Source organism: Phalangium opilio, unplaced genomic scaffold (assembly GCF_054372755.1).
Source record: "Phalangium opilio isolate 3A_F unplaced genomic scaffold, DU_Popi_V2 ptg000230l_1, whole genome shotgun sequence".
NCBI classification, from domain to species: Eukaryota; Metazoa; Arthropoda; class Arachnida; order Opiliones; family Phalangiidae; genus Phalangium; species Phalangium opilio.
This window is the reverse complement of record NW_028324221.1, coordinates 930,367-956,769: the sequence shown is the minus strand read 5'-3', so window position 1 is coordinate 956,769 and position 26,403 is coordinate 930,367. Positions and strand designations below refer to the sequence as shown.

The 26,403-nt window shown below is 39.6% G+C and overlaps 1 long non-coding RNA gene and 13 other non-coding genes across 15 annotated transcripts; 13 read left to right on the top strand and 1 right to left on the bottom strand.

Moving 5' to 3' along the window:
* The first annotated feature begins 694 nt into the window (after positions 1-694).
* On the top strand, positions 695-767 carry TRNAV-CAC (transfer RNA valine (anticodon CAC)). Its single transcript has one exon. It is a non-coding gene; the product is annotated as a tRNA-Val (tRNA).
* A 751-nt stretch (positions 768-1,518) lies between these two features.
* Positions 1,519-1,591, top strand: TRNAV-AAC (transfer RNA valine (anticodon AAC)). The gene has a single exon. It is a non-coding gene; the product is annotated as a tRNA-Val (tRNA).
* A 1,565-nt stretch (positions 1,592-3,156) lies between these two features.
* TRNAV-CAC (transfer RNA valine (anticodon CAC)) lies at positions 3,157-3,229 on the top strand. The gene has a single exon. It is a non-coding gene; the product is annotated as a tRNA-Val (tRNA).
* Positions 3,230-4,116: 887 nt separating this feature from the next.
* TRNAV-CAC (transfer RNA valine (anticodon CAC)) lies at positions 4,117-4,189 on the top strand. The gene has a single exon. It is a non-coding gene; the product is annotated as a tRNA-Val (tRNA).
* Positions 4,190-4,803: 614 nt separating this feature from the next.
* On the top strand, positions 4,804-4,876 carry TRNAV-CAC (transfer RNA valine (anticodon CAC)). Its single transcript has one exon. It is a non-coding gene; the product is annotated as a tRNA-Val (tRNA).
* A 65-nt stretch (positions 4,877-4,941) lies between these two features.
* TRNAV-AAC (transfer RNA valine (anticodon AAC)) lies at positions 4,942-5,014 on the top strand. Its single transcript has one exon. It is a non-coding gene; the product is annotated as a tRNA-Val (tRNA).
* Positions 5,015-5,768: 754 nt separating this feature from the next.
* On the top strand, positions 5,769-5,841 carry TRNAV-AAC (transfer RNA valine (anticodon AAC)). The gene has a single exon. It is a non-coding gene; the product is annotated as a tRNA-Val (tRNA).
* A 65-nt stretch (positions 5,842-5,906) lies between these two features.
* TRNAV-UAC (transfer RNA valine (anticodon UAC)) lies at positions 5,907-5,979 on the top strand. Its single transcript has one exon. It is a non-coding gene; the product is annotated as a tRNA-Val (tRNA).
* A 2,099-nt stretch (positions 5,980-8,078) lies between these two features.
* TRNAV-CAC (transfer RNA valine (anticodon CAC)) lies at positions 8,079-8,151 on the top strand. Its single transcript has one exon. It is a non-coding gene; the product is annotated as a tRNA-Val (tRNA).
* Positions 8,152-15,597: 7,446 nt separating this feature from the next.
* On the top strand, positions 15,598-15,670 carry TRNAG-UCC (transfer RNA glycine (anticodon UCC)). Its single transcript has one exon. It is a non-coding gene; the product is annotated as a tRNA-Gly (tRNA).
* Positions 15,671-15,871: 201 nt separating this feature from the next.
* TRNAI-UAU (transfer RNA isoleucine (anticodon UAU)) lies at positions 15,872-15,944 on the top strand. Its single transcript has one exon. It is a non-coding gene; the product is annotated as a tRNA-Ile (tRNA).
* Positions 15,945-16,835: 891 nt separating this feature from the next.
* On the top strand, positions 16,836-16,908 carry TRNAV-CAC (transfer RNA valine (anticodon CAC)). The gene has a single exon. It is a non-coding gene; the product is annotated as a tRNA-Val (tRNA).
* A 64-nt stretch (positions 16,909-16,972) lies between these two features.
* On the top strand, positions 16,973-17,045 carry TRNAV-AAC (transfer RNA valine (anticodon AAC)). Its single transcript has one exon. It is a non-coding gene; the product is annotated as a tRNA-Val (tRNA).
* A 7,018-nt stretch (positions 17,046-24,063) lies between these two features.
* On the bottom strand, positions 24,064-25,329 carry LOC149613515 (uncharacterized). Of its 2 annotated transcripts, none has more exons than XR_016376250.1 (3): positions 24,866-25,329; positions 24,531-24,771; positions 24,064-24,442 (listed from the first exon to the last, which is right to left on the bottom strand). It is a non-coding gene; the product is annotated as an uncharacterized LOC149613515 (long non-coding RNA). The 2 variants fall into 2 exon arrangements; XR_016376249.1 differs by having other exon boundaries at positions 24,907-25,328.
* Between the last annotated feature and the right edge of the window lie 1,074 nt (positions 25,330-26,403).

The following is a 26,403-nucleotide window of genomic DNA, read 5'->3' as shown; positions in this document are numbered from 1 at the left end:
ATTACCACGTCTCTATTGTGTAGTAGTTACCAGGTCAGCTTCATACGCGGAAGATCCCAGGTTCGAGTCTTGGTAGATACATGTTTTGACCATCCTGATTGACAAATAATAAGCCAAACCTCTTGGAAATTCTGTAAGATCACGTATCCATGGTGTAGTGGTTATCACGTCCGCTTAACACGCGGAAGGTCGCAGGTTCGAGCCCTGGTAGATACATGTTTTAACCATCCTGATTGGACATAATAATAAGCCAGAACTCTTGGAAAACTCTGTAAGACCACGTATCTATGGTGTAGTGGTTATCACGTAGGCCTAACACGTGGATGGTCCCAGGTTCTAACCCTGGTAGATCCATGTTTTGACCATCGTAATTGGACATAATAATAAGCTAGATCTCTTGGAAAACTCAGTATTACAACGTAAATATAGTTTAATGGTTATCACGTCCGCCTTACACGGGAAGGTCCCAGGATCGAACCCTGGTAGATACAAGTTTTGACCATCCTGATTGGACATAATAATAAGCCAGATCTCCTCGAAAACACAGTTTTACCACGTCTCTATTGTGTAGCAGTTACCACTTCAGCTTCACACGCGGAATATCCCAGGTTCGAGTCCTGGTAGACACATGTTTTGACCATCGTAATTGGACATAATAATGAGCTAGATCTCTTGGAAAACTCAGTATTATCACGTAACTATGGTGCAGTGGTTATCACGTCCGTCTCACACGCGGAAGGTCCCAGGTTCGAGCCCTGGTAGATACATGTTTTAACCATCCTGATTGGACATAATAATAAGCCAGACCTCTTGGAAAACTCTGTTGCACCACGTATCTATGGTGTAGTGGTTATCACGTCGGCCTAACACGCGGGAGGTCCCAGGTTCGAACCTGGTAGAGACATGTTTTGACCATCGTGATTGGACATAATAATAAGCCAGATCCCTTCGAAAACACAGTATTACCACGTCTCTATTGTGTATTAGTTACCAGGTCAGCTTCATACGCGGAAGATCCCAGGTTCGAGTCTTGGTAGATACATGTTTTGACCATCCTGATTGACAAATAATAAGCCAAACCTCTTGGAAATTCTGTAAGATCACGTATCCATGGTGTAGTGGTTATCACGTCCGCATAATACGCGGAAGGTCCCAGGTGCGAGCCCTGGTATATACATGTTTTAACCATCCTTATTGGACATAATAATAAGCGCAACCTCTTGGAAAACTCTGTAAGACCACGTATCTATGGTGTAGTGGTTATCACGTAGGCCTAACACGTGGATGGTCCCAGGTTCTAACCCTGGTAGATACATGTTTTGACCATCGTAATTGGACATAATAATAAGCTAGATCTCTTGGAAAACACAGTTTTACCACGTCTCTATTGTGTAGTAGTTACCACTTCAGCTTCACACGCGGAATATCCCAGGTTCGAGCCCTGCTAGATACATGTTTTGACCATCCTGATTGGACATAATAATAAGCCAGACCTCGTGGAAAACTCATTAAGACCACGTATGTATGGTGTAGTGGTTATCACGTCCGCCTAACACGCGGAAGGTCCCAGGTTCGAGCCCTGGTAGATACATGTTTTGACCATCCTGATTGGACATAATAATAAGCCAGACCTCGTGGAAACTTCATTAAGACCACGTATCTATGGTGTAGTGGTTATCACGTCTGCCTAACACGCGGAAGGTCACAGGTTCAAGCACTGGTATACATGTTTTGACCATCCTGATTGGACATAATAATAAGCCAGACCTCATGGAAAACTCTGCAAGACCACGTATCCATGGTGTAGTGGTTATTTAGTCTGCCTAACACGCGGAAGGTCCCAGGTTCGAGCCCTGGTAGATACTTGTTTTGACCATCCTGATTGGACATAATAATAAGCCCGGTCTCCTCGAAAACACAGTGTTACCACGTCTGTATTGTGTAGTTGTTACCACGTCAACTTCATACGCGGAATATCCCAGGTTCGAGTGCTGGTAGATACATGTTTTGACCATCGTAATTGGACATAATAAAATCTAGATCTCTTGGAAAACTCAGTATTACCACGAATCTATGGTGTAGTGATTATCACGTCCGCTTAACACGCGGAAGGTCCCAGGTCCGAGACCTGGTAGATACATGTTTTGACCATCGCGATTTGACATAATAATAAGCCAGATCTCTTCGAAATTACGGTATTACCACGTCTCTATTGTGTTTAATAGTTACCAGGTCAGCTTCATACGCGGAAGATCCCAGGTTCGAGTCTTGGTAGATACATGTTTTAACCATCCTGATTGGACATAATAATAAGCCAGAACTCTTGAAAAACTCTGTTGCACCACGTATCTATGGTGTAGTGGTTATCACGTCGGCCTAACACGCGGAAGGTCCCAGGTTCGAACCTGGTAGAGACATGTTTTGACCATCGTGATTGGACATAATAATAAGCCAGATCTCTTCGAAAACACAGTATTACCACGTCTCTATTGTGTAGTAGTTACCAGGTCAGCTTCATACGCGGAAGATCCCAGGTTCGAGTCTTGGTAGACCATCCTGATTGACAAATAATAAGCCAAACCTCTTGGAAATTCTGTAAGATCACGTATCCATGGTGTAGTGGTTATCACGTCCGCCTAACACGCGGAAGGTCCCAGGTTCGAGCCCTGGTATATACATGTTTTGACCATCTTTATTGGACATAATAATAAGCCAAACCTCTTGGAAAACTCTGTAAGACCACGTATCTATGGTGTAGTGGTTATCACGTAGGCCTAACACGTGGGTGGTCCCAGGTTCTAACCCTGGTAGATACATGTTTTGACCATCGTAATTGGACATAATAATAAGCTAGATCTCTTGGAAAACTCAGTATTACAACGTAAATATAGTTTAATGGTTATCACGTCCGCCTCACACGGGAAGGTCCCAGGATCGAACCCTGGTAGATACAAGTTTTGACCATCCTGATTGGACATAAAAATAAGCCAGATCTCCTCGAAAACACAGTTTTACCACGTCTCTATTGTGTAGCAGTTACCACTTCAGCTTCACACGCGGAATATCCCAGGTTCGAGTCCTGGTAGACACATGTTTTGACCATCGTAATTGGACATAATAATGAGCTAGATCTCTTGGAAAACTCAGTATTATCACGTAACTATGGTGCAGTGGTTATCACGTCCGTCTCACACTCGGAAGGTCCCAGGTTCGAGCCCTGGTAGATACATGTTTTAACCATCCTGATTGGACATAATAATAAGCCAGACCTCTTGGAAAACTCTGTTGCACCACGTATCTATGGTGTAGTGGTTATCACGTAGGCCTAACACGCGGGAGGTCCCAGGTTCGAACCTGGTAGAGACATGTTTTGACCATCGTGATTGGACATAATAATAAGCCAGATCTCTTCGAAAACACAGTATTACCACGTCTCTATTGTGTATTAGTTACCAGGTCAGCTTCATACGCGGAAGATCCCAGGTTCGAGTCTTGGTAGATACATGTTTTGACCATCCTGATTGACAAATAATAAGCCAAACCTCTTGGAAATTCTGTAAGATCACGTATCCATGGTGTAGTGGTTATCACGTCCGCATAATACGCGGAAGGTCCCAGGTGCGAGCCCTGGTATATACATGTTTTAACCATCCTTATTGGACATAATAATAAGCGAAACCTCTTGGAAAACTCTGTAAGACCACGTATCTATGGTGTAGTGGTTATCACGTAGGCCTAACACGTGGATGGTCCCAGGTTCTAACCCTGGTAGATACATGTTTTGACCATCGTAATTGGACATAATAATAAGCTAGATCTCTTGGAAAACTCAGTATTACAACGTAAATATAGTGTAACGGTTATCACGTCCGCCTCACACGGGAAGGTCCCAGGATCGAACCCTGGTAGATACATGTTTTGACCATCCTGATTGGACATAATAATAAGCCAGATCTCCTCGAAAACACAGTTTTACCACGTCTCTATTGTGTAGTAGTTACCACTTCAGCTTCACACGCGGAATATCCCAGGTTCGAGCCCTGGTAGATACATGTTTTGACCATCCTGATTGGACATAATAATAAGCCCAACACTTGGAAAACTCTGTTAGACCACGTATCTATGGTGTAGTGGTTATCACGTCCGCCTCACACGCGGAAGGTCGCAGGTTCGAGCCTTGGTAGATACATGTTTTAACCATCCTGATTGGACATAATAATAAGCCAGACCTCTTGGAAAACTCTGTTGCACCACGTATCTATGGTGTAGTGGTTATCACGTCGGCCTAACACGCGGGAGGTCCCAGGTTCGAACCTGGTAGAGACATGTTTTGACCATCGTGATTGGACATAATAATAAGCCAGATCTCTTCGAAAACACAGTATTACCACGTCTCTAATGTGTAGTAGTTACAAGGTCAGCTTCATACGCGGAAGATTCCAGGTTCGAGTCTTGGTAGATACATGTTTTGCCCATCCTGATTGAACAAATAATAAGCCAAACCTCTTGGAAAACTCTGCAAGACCACGTATCCATGGTGTAGTGGTTATTACGTCTGCCTAACACGCGGAAGGTCCCAGGTTCGAGCCCTGGTAGATACTTGTTTTGACCATCCTGATTGGACATAATAATAAGCCCGGTCTCCTCGAAAACACAGTGTTACCACGTCTGTATTGTGTAGTTGTTACCACGTCAGTTTCATACGCGGAATATCCCAGGTTCGAGTGCTGGTAGATAGATGTTTTGACCATCGTAACTGGACATAATAAAATCTAGATCTCTTGGAAAACTCAGTATTACCACGAATCTATGGTGTAGTGGTTATCACGTCCGCCTCACACGCGGAAGGTCCCAGGTTCGAGCCCTGGTAGATACATGTTTTGACCATCCTGATTGGACATAATAATAAGCCAGACCTCATGGAAAACTCATTAAGACCACGTATCTATGGTGTAGTGGTTATCACGTCTGCCTAACACGCGGAAGGTCCCAGGTTCGAGCCCTGGTAGATACATGTTTTGACCATCCTGATTGGACATAATAATAAGCCAGCCCTCTTGGAAAACTCTGTTGCACCACGTATCTATGGAGTAGTGGTTATCACGTCGGCCTAACACGCGGGTGGTCCCAGGTTCGAGCCCTGGTAGAGACATGTTTTGACCATCGTGATTGGACATAATAATAAGCCAGAACTCATGGAAAACTCTGTAGAACCACGTATCTATGGAGTAGTGGTTATCACGTCGGCCTAACACGCGGGTGGTCCCAGGTTCGAGCCCTGGTAGAGACATGTTTTGACCATCGTGATTGGACATAATAATAAGCCAGATCTCCTCGAAAACACAGTATTACCACGTCTCTATTGTGTAGTAGTTACCACGTCAGCTACATACGCGGAATATCTCAGGTTCGAGTCCTGGTAGATACGTGTTTTGACCATCGTGATTGGACATAATAATAAGCCAGATCTCTTCGAAAACACAGTATTACCACGTCTCTATTGTGTAGTAGTTACCAGGTCAGCTTCATACGCGGAAGATCCCAGCTTCGAGTCATGGTAGATACATGTTTTGCCCATCCTGATTGAACAAATAATAAGCCAAACCTCTTGGAAAACTCTGTAAGACCACGTATCCATGGTGTAGTGGTTATCACGTCCGCCAAACACGCGGAAGGTCCCAGGTTCGAGCCCTGGTAGATACATGTTTTGACCATCCTGATTGGACATATTAATAAGCCAGACCTCATGGAAAACTCATTAAGAAAACGTATCTATGGTGTAGTGGTTATCACGTCTGCCTAACACGCGGAAGGTCCCAGGTTCGAGCCCTGGTAGATACATGTTTTGACCATCCTGATTGGACATAATAATAAGCCAGAACTCATGGAAAACTCTGTAGAACCACGTATCTATGGTGTAGTGGTTATCACGTCGGCCTTACACGCGGAAGGTCCCAGGATCGAACCCTGGTAGATACATGTTTTGACCATCCTGATTGGACATAATAATAAGCCAGATCTCCTCGAAAACACAGTTTTACCACGTCTCTATTGTGTAGTAGTTACCACGTCAGCATCATACGCGGAATATCCCAGGTTGGAGTCCTGGTAGATACATGTTTTGACCATCGTAATTGGACATAATAATAAGCTAGATCTCTTGGAAAACTCGGTATTATCACGTAACTATGGTGTAGTGGTTATCACGTCCGCCTCACACGCGTAAGGTCCCAGGGGTGCGATTCAGCAGGCATGCGTTATGGCTTTAACGCAAGAAAACTTGCGTTATAATATCACTTTGCGTTAAATTTCAAAAAATGCGATTTACGTGTCGGCGTTACGATATCACGCGTTATCATAACGCCAAATGTCGGGGATATCGTATCGCCATCCGTTTGCTGGCGTTATAGGTTTATCACGACCGTTATAAAACGCTTTCCCGATATTTTACCCGCAAAAATTCAAAATGGCTGCCCTCCGTGATGCTTATTCAATTATTATCGCTGTTTAAATTTAGGAAAGAACAAATTCAAATAGAGAAAGAGTTTTTAGAGATGATACCCAAGCGTTTGAACTGCCGAATAAAATATTTTCGAATGCTATTTCGGTTAACTAGCACTGACCATAGTTTAATTGAGGCTCTGCGAGAGTCTTACTGGGCCAAGGCCCACAATTATTTCAAAAGATAGTAAAGTAAGCATTTGTTATCTGCTTTTATTGAAGTGAAAGTTCAATACTTATAATCGATTTAATATGTTGCTATTTTATTATAAGAAGCTATTTATTATAGTACTGAATAATAATTCCAAATTCCAATGCGCATATTACATGCAGGGAAACAAACTACCAGGGGCAAGCCTCCATACTGGATAATTACCCTCACGCCTAGAGACACCGCTAGAGTTGGCTAGCCTTCACCCGCAGTGAGCTTGGGATGCCACTAGTGGTGTCTCGTGGCGTGAGGAATATTGTACAGCATGGAGGCATGTCCTTGAAAGTTAATATTGCACGTAATATTAGTATTGGCATAAGTTTATAAGATATGTTCCATAAGTATGACACTGCCTATACTTCGTAATGCTAGAGGCTTACTGAGAGGAAGTTTGAGAACATGTGAGAATTGACTGTACGCGGTTTAGCAGTCCATCTTCCTTTTTAGTCTGTATTAAGCCTTTGACAGCCCTTCACCAACACCAAGCGTCGCTTTACGAGAATCTATGACGTTTCCCTACGTCACTTCATGACAAACTCTCAGTAACCAGTGACAAACTTATAGAACATATTTTATGAGCTTATGGTATTGGTCAATGTCTTACTTTTTTCCACTGCTGCACTACCTTTGTGGCGCGAGTTTGGTTGCGGCATTAGCGGCTAAATGTGCGTTTGTTTTTGTTCAAGTTTTATCAACTGAATAAATTTCCCCTTTTCCAATGTATTACTAAATTGAATAAGTTTTTACCCTTTAATGTCGCTACCTTTTCCAAATTAATGCTAATTAGCTCATTTATTGCAACACTTTCTACAATGCTGCTATTTTAGTTCCTTTTTACACTAAAAAGAGGCGCTCTTTTAGCCACTCGCGGTGCGACTAGCTGATTCCATCTTTAATCATAATTAATTTTCGTTAATTTAAAAGTTCCTATTACTACGTCTTTATTTTCTTCCCTAAAACTTAGCAACATATTCAGTTGCTCTTCATAAACCTTTTTCCCACGTTTTTAGGTATTGTTGGCATTTTTAATAGTTGTTATTCTCTCAAAATTGTTGAAATTTTCGCGAGCAGACGATAAAATTCAAATTTTTGGCGCCAAAAATTATTTTCTTTGTTAACGCTTCCAGTTATCCCCGCTAGATAGCGCAAATGTCGTTGAATCGCATTTCGGAGTGATATTTAAAATTGGCTTTATGAGATTTGCGTTACGAGCGTAACGCTGAAAAATCATAACGCGTGATATAAAAAATTTATCACTGTGCAGCTGAATCGCACCCCAGGTTCGAGCCCTGGTAGATACATGTTTTGACCATCGTAATTGGACATAATAATAAGCTAGATCTCTTGGAAAACTCGGTATTATTACGTAACTATGGTGTAGTGGTTATCACGTCCGCCTCACACGCGGAAGGTCCCAGGTTCGAGCCCTGGTAGATACATGTTTGGACCATCCTGGTTGGACATAATAATAAGCACAACACTTGAAAAACTCTGTTAGACCACGTATCTATGGTGTAGTGATTATCACGTCCGCTTAACACGCGCAAGGTCCCAGGTTCGAGGCCTGGTAGATACGTGATTGGACATAATAATAAGCCAGATGTCCTCGAAAACAAAGTATAACCACGTCTCCATTGTGTAGTAGTTACCACGTCAGCTTCATACGCGGAATATCCCAGGTTCAAGTCCTGGTAGATACGTGTTTTGACCATCGTGATTGGACATAATAATAAGCCAGATCTCTTCGAAAACACAGTTTTACCACGTCACTATTGTGTTTAATAGTTACCAGGTCAGCTTCATACGCGGAAGATCCCAGGTTCGAGTCTTGGTAGATACATGTTTTGACCATCCTGATTGGACATAATAATAAGCCAAACCTCTTGGAAAACTCTGTAAGACCACGTATTCATGGTGTAGTGGTTATCACGTCCGCCTAACACGCGGAAGGTCCCAGGTTTGAGCCCTGGTAGATACATGTTTTGACCATCCTGATTGGACATAATAATAAGCCAGCTCTCCTCGAAAACACAGTTTTACCACGTCTCCATTGTGTAGTAGTTACCACGTCAGCTTCATACGCGGAATATCCCAGGTTCGAGTTGTAATGGCCCGTTCGGGGGTGACACTCCGAGCTCGGGTCATTAGAGAAAAGTCAGTCAACATTTCTTATTTTAAAACACTTTATTAAATTCAAAATAATATTTACGAAAAACAAGAAACAAAAAGGCGAGCACGACCTCTTGGATAGGCATCCAAATTCGAACTGCCGAGCTAACAGCTAACAATCGAGGCAATAATATCCCCGGGCATTAGGGTAATAAAAGTTTAACTAGGGGCTTCACAGTACAAAGTTCTAAGAAGGCTCTTTTAGCATGGGAACGCTATGTATTGAGAAACTACACGAAAGAAAAAGTAACATATAAACGAGAAAAAGGGAGAGCAAAGGACAAGTCTTACTGTACCAATAAAGAAAGGAAAAGTATCTATTACAATACCCACCACTAAGAGATAGCGAGGGAAAAACGATTAAGCAACATCTAAACATTTTTAGTTCGGCAATATTTCTCATTAGGGCTTTTCTTCCAAATTTAAGAAATAACAAAAATAGGGATATGACAGAAAATTAATGGCATTTGTTTTCTGACATAATCATGGCTTGAATTCTAATATTAGATTTTCTATTCTAATAACTTAGACTACAATAAACTTGTTTCATCGCGGCCAATAACAACAAAGTTTGGTTTCAGCATGCGTCTAACATTGGTTCTTTAGTCCTAATGAACTAGACTAATTAACGAATAAAACCTTCTAGGTATGGTTAAGTTTCCATTACCCGCACGGACACAAAATACTACAAAATATAGAGTTATACATTAATGACCAAAGTACAAATATAGAATCAAACAAAAACAAAAATATTATTTACAGTTATTTACATGAATCTAAGCACCGTTAAGTGTCTTTAGTTAAAAGTACTCGATATTTAAGCATAGTTTTTCCGGGTATTTGGACGCAATACGCGGGAGCTGGGAGGTACAGGGGTCACAGTTTGTTTTGGTAATGGTACCTCCTGCATCTCTGGATCAAACCGTCTTCTCTTATAGAGTCTTAGGTTTGACACGTGTTGAGTACCGACGGATTTATTGTCTTCATTTTCCAATTTAAATGCTAGGTCACCCGCGGCACTGGCTACACGGTAGGGACCCAATTAAAGAAGGGCTAGTTTGGCCGTTATACCCTCTTCTTTGGATGACTGAGGATGGGCTTTAATCAAGACCCAATCTCCGATCTGGATATTTACGGCACGGTGTCGCAAATCGTAATTTCTTTTTTGGCGCGTTTGTGATAACGCGATGTTATCCCGAACTCGTTTTTCCATCGCTGTCATGGTTTTCTCAATTTTCGCGGCATATTCCTCCATGGTAATCGGAGCAGTAGGCGGTTTCGCGAGGGCATTGTCAACCGGTAAACGCAGAGCTCGACCATATGTAAGTTGTGATGGTGGAAACCCCGTGGTCGAATTCACGGCGGAATTAAGAGCTAAAACAGCTTCCGGAAGTCGTACGTCCCATTTTAAATGAGCATCGTGTGCATAAATACGCAAGATCTGTTTAAGGGACCGATTGTACCTTTCCACCATATTAGCCTGCGGATGGTACACCGATGTGGTATGGTGCGCGATTCCGTTATTCTGACACATTTCGGAGAACAACCGAGATACAAATTGGCTCCCGTTGTCCGAAATGATGACTCTGGGTACTCCATGTCGACACATGTGTTCGTAACAGAGTCGACGAACCGCGGATGCTGTGGCGCGTCTCAAAGGATAAGCTTCCAGCCATTTAGAAAAGGTATCGACGATTACTAGAATGAAGGAACATTGTTTGGCGCTCTGGGGCAAAGGTCCAACCAAATCTATACTGTACACTTCCCCAGGCGAGGTTGGCTCGATTGGTTGTAGGAAACCCATTTGTTTTTCGTGGGTTGGCTTGGCTTTTTGACCTAGATCGCACGACAAGACATACGTTTTGCAGTCCTTGGTCATTCCTTCCCAAAAGCAGCGTTGTCGCGCGCGGAATACCGTCTTTTCTACACCGAGGTGACCCGCTTTCGGATCGCCATGAATTAGCGTTAAGACCGCTTCGCGTAACGAGCGCGGAATACAAGGAACCCACGTTGGTACCTCATTAAGGGTGTTTTCCATCCGATATAAAACCGAATCACATAGTAGATATTGCGAAGCCTGCCTTCGGATAACATCCGGTAACGTGCCATGACTAATAAAGTCAATGATAATTTGGAGTCGGTCATCTTCCTGTTGATGATCTCTCAAAATTTCTGCCGTTAAAGCTGGTAACGCTTCTAATGTCTCTGGCTGACCTTGTTTTATGGCTAAAACATTGATATGGGCTACAGATTTTACTCCGTCGGGAACGAAGAGTCTTTCTACTTCTTCCTCAAACGGTTCTAGGCTATTATCTTCTCTGGCATACTCGGCCCTTGAAATAGCATCTGGGACTATGTTCTCCTTTCCAGGTATATGTTCCACGATAAAGCTAAACTCTTGTAGTAATAAAGCCCATCGAACAAGACGACTATTGATGTCTCGCATCTTGTTTAGCCAGACTAGCGCTTTATTATCCGTTCTTAGGGTGAAAGTATGTCCGTCCAAATAATTTCTAAACCTTTTTACGGCGATTACTACCGCTAGCAATTCTCTTTCAGTCGCGTGATAACGTTGTTCAGCTGGTTTTAGCATGTAGCTAGCAAACGCGACTACTCGTTCTTTCCCTTCTTCATCTTGCTGTAATAAAACGGCGCCTACTCCGGTCTGCGAGGCATCCTTTTGCAGAATAAAGGGCTTGTTCATATCTGGGAAAGCCAGAACTACACTTTCTATTAATCTACTTTTTAACTTGTCAAAGGCTTCAGCTTCTGACTTTTCCCATCTCCAAGGCACGTTTTTCTTTAGCAATCGAAATAACGGCATGGCTATATCGGCCATGCGGGGCAGATAACTTCGATAAAAATTAACGAGACCCAGAAATGATCGAAGCGACGATACATTTGTTGGTGTAGGGAAATTTCTAATCGAGTCTACTTTTCTCGGGTCGGTCTCTATTCCGTCGGCTGACACGACGAAGCCTAAAAAATTTATCTTTGTTTGGAAGAAACTGCATTTCGGGAGGTTGCACGTTAGATTGGCTTTTCGGAGAGCCTCTAAGACGAATTCTAAATGTTTTAAATGATCTTCTAGACTGGCACTGAAGATAATAATGTCATCCAAATAAGCTAGTGCGAATTGTCCGAAATCTTTCAAAACTAGGTTCATAAGGCGCTGGAAAGTCATAGGAGCCGTTTTCAGTCCGAATGGCATACGGGTATAGCGATATTGACCTTCCGCCGTGACAAACGCACTCTTATCTCTCGAATCCTCGTCTAGCTCAATTTGCCAATACCCCGATCGAAGGTCTATTCGGCTAAAATATTTAGCACCTGTTAGGCTATTGAAAATGTTCGGAATGCTAGGCATGGGAAAGGCGTCATCCAGAGTGACGTCGTTTAGACCTCGAGAATCCGAACACAGTCGGTAAGGGTTTTCTTTCTGGTCCACCACTTTCTTACCGAATAAGACCGCTGGTGAGGCCCATGGGGATGCACAAGGTTCTATAATACCTCTTTGAAGCATGTCGTCGACTTGTCTTTTGATTTCTGCCCGTTTTGCTGGCGAATACGGGTATGGTCGGCATTTTACAGGCTTCGCTGTTCCAGTTTCAATTTTGTGTTTGACCAGCGACGTGTTTCCAAGCGTGTTCGAGGAGACCACATCTTCGTAAGCCTTTAAGAGCGTTGATAAGGCTACTTGACATTCTTCGCATTTTTGATTAAAATCAGAAATATTCTCTTGTATATGGTCCTTGACATTATTTGGCGTCAGGTTAGGTTTCCCAATGTCTTTAGGTTCACGCTCAAAGGAGTGTAAAGGCCATCGGCAATGCAAATTTGTCTCAAAGGCGTAGGCGTGACTATTTGGCAATATTACAAAACCTACTCCCTTGATAAAGTCTTGACCCAATACTATTGGCAGGTTAAAATGTCGTAAGACGGCAAAGTCGATTGTGATGATTGTTCCCTGTATCTCAACATCCATAGGGCAGGAACCGACAGTTTCTAATTGTGGTCCTGTGGCAGGAGTCATGTGTTCTTTAACCCAAGGCTTAACATCTTCTATTGTTTTGCCGTAACTGGATAATTCGCTAAGATCTATGGCAGAATAAGTTGCACCTGAATCTACAAAAGCTATCTTTTCGTACTGGTTTATGACCAAAACGACGTGAGGGCAATCTTTGGCATTAGTAGTATGCAACGAATTAATAGATGCTTTGTTGGGACAGTCTACTCTTTTGTGCCCAACAGCATGACAGGTGAAACATTTCTGGTCTTTCACCAATTGTTTTTCTATTTCGTTTAGGCGCGGGCGCGCGGAATCGTTATTTTCTCTAGGCTTTTCCGAAATGGTATTTTCGGGCTCTTTTAGCTCTGTCCTCATCTTGGACGTGTTAGTCGATGAACCGTATAAAATCGTGGCTTTCTCTAAAATCAGCTGTTACTAATGGGCCGACACGTAGTAACTCCTGAATAGTCTTTTTCGTGACAGAGCGAAGATCGCGACGAAATTCGGGCAAGGCATTGTTAACGACGGTATCGAAAATTACGTCTTCGGCGGTAGAGGGGTCATATTGTTCATAGGCGTCTTGAATTTACCATACAAATCGTTCAAAATTTTCACTAACCTTTTGCTCTCGGCTGAGGGCAACTTTTAGCAGTTCCATAGGTGTTTTATGGCGAAAGTCACAGAGAAAAGCTGTAGCAAAGTAAGACCAATCCGCGAAAATTGGTCGGCGGTTCTCAAACCATCTCGATGCGTTTCCTTTAAAGGCACTATTTATAAGGCCCAACCATTGAGTCGACGGCGCCCCACTCATGGTGAAAACCTTTGTGGCATACCGTAAGAAATGAAAAGCATTTTCATTCTTTTTCCCGCTAAACGTGGCTGTGGCTAACCAGTTATAGCACAAACGAGATCCCATCTTGCTTTCTAACGTAGGCGTAGTCGATATAGTCGATTGATTAAAGTTAGTTGGACCCGTCATAGCAGCGAGTAGACTCGGGTTACTCTGGACGGACACTGGCTTTGTAACAACAGGCGGTACTGTTTCTAGCGCAGCGAGGCGCTGTTCTATTTGAGTAAATCTGGTATGCGAATCTAGGGCTAGCGTATTTAATTGTTTTGTTTGGACCGATATGTCTTTCTGAATGTCATCGCGTATTTTAACAATGTCCGAACGTAATAAGGTTATGTTAGATGCCATTTGAGAGGCAAAAGTATTAAACGCGTCTGTAAGAACTTGGTTAGGATTTGGTTGCACAGGAACCGTAGATTGGTTTAATTGTAAATTTGATACTTGCGGATTGATTAATGAAAGTAGAGGCGGATTTGGTGTACTGGAATGTTGTGGGTTTACCCCTGAGAAGTTTGCAGCCAGTTTGCTACGCGTTGTGTTCGGCGTTTGCACAACGTTCGAAACACTCGGCGATGAAATACGAGTCAGATTATCCATAGAGCGCGAGCGTTCGCGTTTAGTCTTTTTCGCGGTATTAATGTCAAGTACCGGTATCGACGGTTTTGGCAGGTTACTTCCGAGAGCGACCGCGACACCATCCCCACCACGAGACGAAGACGCGGGGGACGGAGCACGGGTGACGGGAGTCCGAAACATGGCAAACGGACAAAAGTAAACAAAAAACGGCACAAGAATAAGCACGTTGGGCGCCATTGTAATGGCCCGTTCGGGAGTGACACTCCGAGCTCGGGTCATTAGAGAAAAGTCAGTCAACATTTCTTATTTTAAAACACTTTATTAAATTCAAAATAATATTTACGAAAAACAAGAAACAAAAAGGCGAGCACGACCTCTTGGATAGGCATCCAAATTCGAACTGCCGAGCTAACAGCTAACAATCGAGGCAATAATATCCCCGGGCATTAGGGTAATAAAAGTTTAACTAGGGGCTTCACAGTACAAAGTTCTAAGAAGGCTCTTTTAGCATGGGAACGCTATGTATTGAAAAACTACACAAAAGAAAAAGTAACATATAAACGAGAAAAAGGGAGAGCAAAGGACAAGTCTAACTGTAACAATAAAGAAAGGAAAAGTCTATCTATACACCGTTCCATTAATGGGGGTAGGAAAACCGTAATAGTCGACAAAGACCAAATAAAAATATCTAAATGGACTAGTCAAGATTTCGCTATTTTGTGGATTTTACATTTTGTTAGTCCGGCAGCCCTGTAACGTGCACCGCGTTTCGGCTATCGGCAGTAGCAGACGGTTTTGTTTGGAAAAATTTAGCCAAGGGCTAATCGCTTAAGTGAAGTTTTAGCTTGCCGTTTCGCAACTTTAAAAGCCAAGACTAAATAGAGCTAGGCATTTTCTATCCATTATCCACAAATTGGTGGATAATCGATTATTTATAAACAAAGTTGTGGATTATAATACGATTTAACATGTAAGATCTGTGGATAGTTTTCGAGTATGGCTAACGATAAAATAACGTGGAACATGGATAGATAATGCCGAGCTCTAAGACTAAATGTGCTCAGTGCTTATAATCATATAGATCGGTTTCCTATCAGAAACCGCACTAAAGGCCTGGCAGCCCGGTTGTATGAAAGTCCTACTTTCCCGAATAGAGTGGGGGAAAGCAATTTATGGAATAAATGGAACGGAGTATTACAGAGTCCTGCTAGATACATGTTTTGACCATCATAATTGGACATAATAATAAGCTTGATCTCTTGGAAAACTCAGTATTGTCACGTAACTATGGTGTAGTGGTTATCACGTCCGCCTTCCACGCGGAAAGTCCCAGGTTCGAGCCCTGGTAGATACATGTTTTGACCATCCTGATTGGACATAATAATAAGCCCAACACTTGGAAAACTCTGTTAGACCACGAATCTATGGTGTAGTGGTTATCACGTCCGCCTAACACGCCGAAGGTCCCAGGTTCGAGCCCTGGTAGATACATGTTTTGACCATCCTGATTGTACATAATAAAATCTAGATCTCTTGGAAAACTCAGTATTACCACGTATCTATGGTGTAGTGATTATCACGTCCGCTTTATACGCGGAAGGTCCCAGGTTCGAGACATGGTAGATACGTATTTTGACCATCGTGATTGGACATAATAATAAGCCAGATGTCCTCGAAAACAGAGTATAACCACGTCTCCATTGTGTAGTAGTTACCACGTCAGCTTCATACGCGGAATATTCCAGGTTCGAGTCCTGGTAGATACGTGTTTTGACCATCGTGATTGGACATAATAATAAGCCAGATCTCTTCGAAAACATAGTATTACCACGTCTCTATTGTGTTTAATAGTTACCAGGTCAGCTTCATACGCGGAAGATCCCAGGTTCGAGTCTTGGTAGATACATGTTTTGACCATCCAGATTGGACAAATAATAAGCCAAACCTCTTGGAAATGCTGTAAGACCATGTATCCATGGTGTAGTGGTTATCACGTCCGCCTAACACGCGGAAGGTCACAGGTTCGAGCCCTGGTAGATACATGTTTTGACCATCCTGATTGGACATAATAATAAGCCAGACCTCATGGAAAACTCATTAAGAACACGTATCTATGGTGTTATGGTTATCACGTCTGCCTAACACGCGGAAGGTCACAGGTTCAAGCCCTGGTATACATGTTTTGACCATCCTGATTGGACATAATAATAAGCCACACCTCATGGAAAACTCTGTAGGACCACGTATCTATGGTGTAGTGGTTTTCACGTCGGCCTTACACGCGGAAGGTCCCAGGATCGAACCCTGGTAGATACATGTTTTGACCATCCTGATTGGACATAATAATAAGCCACATCTCCTCGAAAACACAGTTTTACCGCGTCTCTATTGTGTAGTAGTTACCACGTCAGCTTCATACGCGGAATATCCCAAGTTCGAGTCCTGGTAGATACATGTTTTGACCATCGTAATTGGACATAATAATAAGCTAGATTTCTTGTAAAACTCGGCATTATCACGTAACTATGGTGTAGTGGTTATCACGTCCGCCTCACACGCGGAAGGTCCCAGGTTCGAGCCCTGGTAGATACATGTTTTGACCATCCTGATTGGACATAATAATAAGCCCAACACTTGGAAAACTCTGTTAGACCACGTATCTATGGTGTAGTGGTTATCACGTCCGCCTAACACGCGGAAGGTCCCAGGTTCGAGCCCTGGTAGGTACATGTTTTGACCATCCTGATTGGACATAATAAAATCTAGATCTCTTGGAAAACTCAGTATTACCACGTATCTATGGTGTAGTGATAATCACGTGCGCCTAACACGAGCAAGGTCCCAGGTTCGAGACATGGTAGATTATAAAAAAACGTCTTGGTTTGGACCAAGGCCGAAAAAACAAACGATATGTGTGAGGTTTATCAATTGACTGAAGTTTCAGATATTGAAATTTTTTTCTAGTTATTTCTATCCACTCAATCCTTAATCAATATTTAATTCAATCAACTGATTTTACTGTTAATCGATCTAGTCCCTCTAAATTAATTGAAAAAATTACATATCTACGCTTTTTCAAGAACAATTACATTTTCCGAAAACATTTTATTATGAAATTAATTATTTTGAAGGGAGTACGTGTTGAGGAATCAGTATTGAATATTTGAAATGTTTTACTGGATGTCTAAAAAGAGTAAGTGAACTTTGGTATAACTCGAATGGAAAATGTAAATATTTAATAGATGCCAAACCAGGGTGTTGCGCGAATTTATACATTTAATTTCGTATATCGAAATGCTACATTTCTATTGTCGCCTCTATGAAGGTAAAATTGCACTGGAACTTCCATTTCCGTACTTTAGAATTTCTTGGTCATAACTCAGTCTTCATTTGAAACGTCACCACCCCTTTCTACATTGTTGGCGCTACTTTTACACCGGTTTCATATTACGCGTAATCATTTTAGCAAGCGTAAAGATCATTTCGGAAAGCACAGTGGCGAGGCCACCATTGGGGTGTATTCTCCCTCGCACCAAGGGTCATCGCCAGACGGTGCCAAAGTTCACTACGGGCAGGAGGCTAGTCAACTAGCACTGCCTATAGCGGTGTTTCTAAGCGAGCGAGAGAATGAGAGAAAACCCCCCAATGGCGGGTTCACACCTGTGTTTTAGTTTCTCTGTATGTAATTTCCAAAATGGTCCACTCACAAATGCACACCGATTACACTGAGTGATCGGTCGTTCGGGCGCTAGCGAGTGTCAAGCCATAACCATAATCATTCATGTACACGAATGTTTTATAGTGTTGGGTTAATAAGGTTGGTGGGCCAGTCCGGAGTGTCATGTACCGTTTACTAATGTGAAAAGGTTTCGATCTATTGGCTGGGTGTGTTGCGACGGCTCAGATGACCCATACACTGGAAACACTGGTTATTATAAAACGCCATATATTGGGAAAATAGAGGAAGGGAAGGGGTTTCGGAGTTAAATGTGACCTTCTTGGCATAACTAGTAATAAATGATGTGTTTAACCATATTATTTCCGCGGGAAATGAATATAACAAGTCATTGGTAGTGGTATTGAGAAGTATTTCTGTTTATGTGATCTTTACCCTTTACCACACAGGATAAACTTTGTTGCTTTGTCTTAAGTAGACGACATTCACTGTAAACGACAGTCTTATCAACAACTTAAAACAGATTTAAACTTCTTTTGGTGCAAACTTGAAAATTTGTCAAGCCAGCAACAATTAAAACTTTGTCCGTCAAGGTGCTTACAAGTTAGTGTGTATCGACACGAAATCCCTTCAAAATAATTAATTTCATAATAAAATGTTTTCGGAAAATGTAATTGTTCTTGAAAAAGCGTAGATATGTAATTTTTTCAATTAATTTAGAGGGACTAGATCGATTAACAGTAAAATCAGTTGATTGAATTAAATATTGATTAAGGATTGAGTGGATAGAAATAACTAGAAAAAAATTTCAATATCTGAAACTTCAGTCAATTGATAAACCTCACACATATCGTTTGTTTTTTCGGCCTTGGTCCAAACCAAGACGTTTTTTTATAATATCTGTCACTTCAGTCTTAATGTAATTAAATTTTGAATAATTATGTTTGCTTTACCGTCATACCATTGCACTCTAAAATATAACGGTGCATTCAAACGCCATTTATGCTGTTTTTTCCTGTGGCAAAAAAGACATCATTTAGGGTGTACTTTAACCCCATTTTTATGATCAATTCACGCCATTTTCTAATATTATTTGCAAGTATTGAGGAAATATTAGGCATTTATGCACCATTTACAGTGGTTTTTAACATCTTTTTTAGGCAATCTGTTGAACTTCTAATATTAATTAATTTAATGGTGTTAAAAGTAGGGAAAAAGTACGCTTTTCACCAAGTGAAGTGAAAAACTGTGAAATAGTTGTTAAATATTTATTTTTTCCATATTTAGCACCACGTTTATGGTGTAAAACAAACCCGTTAATACACCATTTCAAGTCCCTGTTTACCCATTTAAAGACCTTATTTCCCCCGTTTTAAGGCCCTATTGACCCATTTCAAGTTAATTGTACTATGGTAATTAACCGCTTACCTGCCTTACGACCGAATTCCCATTCGGCTGAAAACTACCGCAATTTGGCGGTTTTGGATTTGGTCTAATGGGACAAACATCTTGGCTTAATTTATAATTCTATCTACGCCCGTTAACATCTGATTAACTTATAAAGATTGAGAGGTTATGTAAAATGAGCAAAAATCCCATCTATTTTGTAAAACATTAAGCAAAATTTATTGTTTAGAAGAATGAAATATTTTTAAGTCGCAGAAATGCACCGTTATAAAGCGATTCGCTTATTTTAATTTTTAAGTCAAATTACGTAACACTGTAACGAACTTAAACGAAGTTTGAACATAGCATGAGTTCCCAAAAATAATTCTCTAACGTAATATAGTGCCTATATTATTACATATTATTAAAAGCAAATATTTTTATTTTTAAACGCTGTCAACGATAAAACGTTTGTTATTATTGAACTATTTTTTTATTAAATTTATAGCATTTATAGGATAAATACTTCTACTATTAAGAGGCACAATGCTTGAAATTTGTGTCTCAATGAAACGTAACCTAACTAACATATGCCTTACCTAACCCGACCTATAAAACAAGCAATATTTTCAACGTTTTTAGTTGAAGGACCTTGAAAAATAAACGATTTTTTGGAAAAGGCCCGCGTTGTTTAGTAATGACCTAATATTAATCTCGGTTTGTAAAATAAAAATAAAATTTTTATGCCATGAAATATTTTCCAATAAGCAATAATTGAAAGCAAGTATTTTTAAAAAATTGTGCATACAAAACTCAGAAAGGTTTTTAAGTGATGTTTTAAAAAGTAAAACATGCTCATTATTAAAACCAATCTGACTCCATTAGTTGTTGCCCAAAAGAGTTCATTTGGATAATTTTAACGGCATTAACTTATAATCGTGTTCATTCAGGATTGATATAATAAGAAAGCCTTCAACGTGTACATACACAATAGGAAAGGTAGTGAAGTCCCACTGAACACGACTATAAATATTCCTGTAAATCAGGCGTATGGTCCTGAAATGGGGTGAACAGGGGTTTGATATGAGATTAATAGGGGTTTTAATTTGGGACATGAAATATGGGTAAATATGTACTTGAAATGGGGGTAAATATGGACTAGAAATGGGGCTAAATATGGACTAGAAATGGGGCTAAATATGGACTAGAAATGGGGCTAAATATGGACTTGAAATGGGCTAAATATAGACTTGAAATGGGGGTAAATATGGACTTGAAATGGGGGTAAATATGGACTTGAAATGGGGGTAAATATGGACTTGAAATGGGGGTAAATATGGACTTGAAATGGGGGTAAATATGGACTTGAAATGGGGGTAAATATGGACTTGAAATGGGGGTAAATATGGACTTGAAATGGGGGTAAATATGGACTTGAAATGGGGGTAAATATGGACTTGAGTGCTCATTTAATTGTAAAGATTAAAAAGGAAAATTGAGACTGGGTGAAAGATAAGTGTAGTTTTAATTTCCTTGTGTCCCATTCGACCGAACGCGTTTCCCATTCAACCGAAAACAGCCCAAATTTGCGGTTTTGGGAAAATATATATTAAAATTTAAAAAGCAAACGTTTTCACCTTTTTTAAGGAATTTTTTTACCCTACAGTTTTCGTTGTATATATATATATATATATATTGATGTTTGAAATGCAAAATTTAATTTTGAGAGTGATTGATAATGGAGAGAATTGCATTGTTTTGGAAAAGGTGGCAGCTAACTATTAGGAGAATATTTTGGAAAAGGTGGCAGCTAATTAGTAGGAGAATGTTTAGGAAAAGGTGGCAGCTAATTAGTAGGAGAATGTTTAGGAAAAGCTGGCAGCTAACTATTAGGAGAATATTTTGGAAAAGGTGGCAGCTAACTCTTAGGAGAATATTTTGGAAAAGGTGGCAGCTAATTAGTAGGAGAATGTTTAGGAAAAGGTGGCAGCTAATTAGTAGGAGAATGTTTAGGAAAAGGTGGCAGCTAATTAGTAGGAGAATGTTTAGGAAAAGGTGGCAGCTAACTATTAGGAGAATATTTTGGAAAAGGTGGCAGCTAACTATTACGAGAATATTTTGGAAAAGGTGGCAGCTAACTATTAGGAGAATATTTTGGAAAAGGTGGCAGCTAATTAGTAGGAGAATATTTTGGAAAAGGTGGCAGCTAATTAGTAGGAGAATGTTTAGGAAAAGGTGGCAGCTAACTATTAGGAGAATATTTTGGAAAAGGTGGCAGCTAAATAACTATTAGGAGAATATTTTGGAAAAGGTGGCAGCTAACTATTAGGAGAATATTTTGGAAAAGGTGGCAGCTAATTAGTAGGAGAATGTTTAGGAAAAGGTGGCAGCTAATTAGTAGGAGAATGTTTAGGAAAAGGTGGCAGCTAATTAGTAGGAGAATGTTTAGGAAAAGGTGGCAGCTAACTATTAGGAGAATGTTTAGGAAAAGGTGGCAGCTAACTATTAGGAGAATATTTTGGAAAAGGTGGCAGCTAACTATTACGAGAATATTTTGGAAAAGGTGGCAGCTAACTATTAGGAGAATATTTTGGAAAAGGTGGCAGCTAACTATTAGGAGAATATTTTGGAAAAGGTGGCAGCTAACTATTAGGAGAATATTTTGGAAAAGGTGGCAGCTAACTATTAGGAGAATATTTAGGAAAAGGTGGCAGCTAATTAGTAGGAGAATGTTTAGGAAAAGGTGGCAGCTAACTATTAGGAGAATATTTTGGAAAAGGTGGCAGCTAATTAGTAGGAGAATGTTTTGGAAAAGGTGGCAGCTAACTATTAGGAGAATATGTTGGAAAAGGTGGCAGCTAATTAGTAGGAGAATGTTTTGGAAAAGGTGGCAGCTAACTATTAGGAGAATATTTAGGAAAAGGTGGCAACTAATTAATAGGATAATAACCTCACCTAACCTAACCAAACTTACAATTTCCTTCTCTGGGTTTGAACCCGAGCCTCTGAATTAAAAGCCTGATATTCTACCATGCTGCTGCGGTGATTCGAAATCCTCACAGACATTAAATTAACTAATTCTTTCAAATAAATTCCCATTGAGCAGAAACCCGCCATTGGGCTGGAAATTTAAATATATTCTCCATAAAAAACCAAAAAGCGGTTTCGGTCCAATGGGACTATACCTTTAATTTTAATTAAATAAGGTATCCATGAATTTAACCAAAAAAGTGGTGTTTTGGGATAATTTCACCTTAATTTTATTTAAGTTTAAAGGTTTATCTCGATTAAGTTTAGTTTTTAGGTTTATCTCGATTAAGTTTAGTTTTTAGGTTTACCTCGATTAAGTTTAGTTTTTAGGTTTATCTCGATTAAGTTAAATTTAAAGGTATATCTTGATTGTTTAATTTAAAGCTATATCTTGATTGTTTAATTTAAAGGTATATCTTGATTGTTTAATTTAAAGGTATATCTTGATTGTTTAATTTAAAGGTATATCTTGATTAAGTTCAATTTAAAGGTATATCTTGATTAAGTTCAATTTAAAGGTATATCTTGATTAAGTTTAATTTAAAGGTATATCTTGATTAAGTTCAATTTAAAGGTATATCTTGATTAAGTTCAATTTAAAGGTATATCTTGATTAAGTTTAATTTAAAGGTATATCTTGATTAAGTTCAATTTAAAGGTATATCTTGATTAAGTTTAATTTAAAGGTATAGCTTGATTAAGCTTAATTTAAAGATTTATCTTGATTAGGCTCTAAAATGAATGTCAATAAATAATTCATCTTAATAGCATTTTTAGTGGAATTTTTGATTCTTATTTTACTATAAACTTTTGAATTTCGAGCCTAATCTGCCTATTAATGTACTTTGAAGATAATTGAAATTAACTTAAGTGTGAAATAGAAATATGGGGCTTTATCAACAGCTATACAGTTTTAATATTAATCAAGTAGTTCATTTAAAAGTTGTTCGAGTTTTTATCCAAAATATGTACATATTATGTTTAAATTCACCCTAATTATACTTAATTGAGTTGAAATTAATGAAGGATTGTGGTTTGGCAGTATTGATTTAGCTTATAAATTGAGCTTGTTTTTAAATGACAATTTAATTAATCGTAAGAATTAAACAGGAAAATGGAGGCTGGGTGAAAGATTTGTTAGTTTAATTATAAGGTATCCATGAATTTACCCAAAACACGAATCTTTCACATTAATTATACTTGATTGAGTTTAATTTAACGGCTTATCTTGTTTATCTTGTGTGGATTTAGTTTATAATAAAAGTTTCAATAAAATATTAACTTAAATTGCAATTACCCTAAAATTTTAATGTATGCGCTTTTGATGTATTTTAATGATCATTTAGATTAATTTGAAAGTGAAACAGGAAACTACTGTGGCTGTACGAAAAACTTGTGATGTTTTAATCTTAATTTGAGCGTGGTTCGTGAGAGTGGATTAAGCTTAAAATTTATTTGAATTTTTTACCCTAATTGCAATGTTTAGTGCAGCTTAATATTTTTGCCATATATTCATCATTATGGTACCCTAAACTTTTGGGTAGTTTAAAGAGTTTATTTAAAAGTTATTTGAGCTTTTACTCAAAAATGACTGTGGAAATAGCAAACAACGTAACCCTCCGTTTCTAACGTGGTTACGTTGAGAGAATCTGTGATGTAAACATGAAAATTATTTGACTAATTAAATTGTATAACGACACTGTCCTTCTGGATTAACCAGCACCACTGTTACTTATGAATTAAACAATCCACTGTTGGTAACAAATAGTTTATAAAATGATAACGTAACATCACAGTATGACTGATTCGATAGGACCAAAATTGTTTTAAATAATAATCTGGTCCTCTACATTGGTTTAGTTTTAAGGAATTATATCACACACCTTCACAATTAGTAGCATTTTAGTGAGATTAACAAATAATGAAACCGCGTATACCTGTCCTCAAATGAGAATGTTGAATGAACTGCGCTAACCTATACACCACTCTTTTAACTGCCGTAGGGAAAACACATTGAACATTTTGTGATCTTTCCTGTAATATTTTGAAATTGAATTCTTCACAGGGTGAAAACACTACCGTTGATTTCTAAACCATTAACAAATAATGAAACCCAGTATACCTCATACGTAACCCTCCGTTTCCAACGTGGTTACGTTGAGAAAATCTGTGCTGATGTAAACATGGAAATTCCTCTACATTGGTTTAGTTTAAGGAAATATATCACACACCTTCACAATTAGTAGCATTTTAGTGAGATTAACAAATAATGAAACCCCGTATACCTCATACATTTGTTTGTAGCAGGAAACGAAGCAGACTGCGTATTTTTGGAATACAGAGCTGGAAATGAGCTTTTTTATCTTGAAAGGGGAAAGACTATAATAAATACTATATTACATAGACAAACTAAAATACAACTTAAGCCTTGGCCGTAAAGAACGTTCAAAAACTTACTTTAAATGATATAAAAACCTCTGTTAACTCTAATTATTTACCTGAATTACTTTTCTAGACGAAAATTCGACCTGATAACGACTTATTTCTTATTAAGGGTGCTACAGTTAATTAGAAAATACATATAAAGGTGCTCAAGCTCGGATGAAATAGTAAAGTAATTTGTCAGCGTCTACTGCTAGACAGTCTGACCCAAAAGTAATTTTTTGACGTACTTTCAGAATTAACTAAAATTAACATACTTAGAGTTAATTGATTTAAATTAAACTAGCCGATAGCACACCTTGAATACATAATTGTTAAATTAAGAGTATTCCGAAAAGTAACTTCGCTCTAGTTTTTCAGTTAGAGGTGGCTAAATATCACGAAAAACCCCATGTTAACCTCCATAGGAAAATTGGTAAAAGCATGTGAATTTTGCTTTAACGTTACAAAAGAGTATCAAGTCATATCTACAAGGGCCTACCGGCCCTGTAGAATAAAAACGAGATTTTAAACATTTGAATCAGATATCTGTGGCATCGGACGTAGTTTCGGATTAATACCTTTTATAAATTTAAACGCTTGAAATGTATACATAACGCATACAGGGTGTTTCTGAAAAGTCCATCACAAATTAAGGAGCGTGATTATTGGACCAAACTGAGTGAAACGTATCAAAGAACATGGGGTCTACAACATTTAGTTTCGGAGATATGGCCCCCCAAACATTTGCCCCAAAAACGAAAAAATATCCCAAAATGTGGAGTAAGGGTTATTGCCATTACCCAACTTGTTTCGAAGTCATAGAGAATTTCAATAGCCTTGAATTTGAGAAACACTAATGTAACTTTAGATAGCAGAAGGGTATAAATGGGTAGAAGTACGCGTACGGCGGTAATGTTAAACTAATACCAAGTGTCATAGTGTTTTAACATTTCTCAGCACCCAGTAAAATGGTTGCGATTGAAGGTTGAGTTTGTTCATTACGTTAGTGTTTGATGTGTCACAGAGAAAACGCCATGATACGATCCCAATGTAAATGTATTTTTTATTAGTTCTTCATTCTTAATCTGTAACAAATAACTACTACAAGAATTGTTCAAAGTGTTCACCACCCGCGTTAAGGCAAACTTGAACACGCCTTACAAACGATTCCCTAACACGTTGCAAAATGCCTGGAGTATCGCGAATAGTTTGACAGGCATTAACGATTCGTCGACGAAGCTCTTCCACATCAGGTACTTCACTCTGATAAACTATGTCCTTCAAGTGGCCCCAAAGGTAGAAATCGCACGGGTTAAGGTCGGGTGATCGAGCAGGCCATTTCACGGGTCCACCTCGACCTATCCACCGAAAAGAGAACGTCGCGTTAAGGTGAGCTCGGACAGCGAGACTGAAATGTGGTGGTGCACCGTCATGCATGAACTACATTCTGCGCACCAAACCTAAGGGCACGTCGTCAAGTAATTCCGGTAAAACGTCTTGTAAGAATTGTAGGTACGCCTCACCGTTTAACCTGGGCTGTAGAAAATAAGATCCAATTAAATTGTCACCTA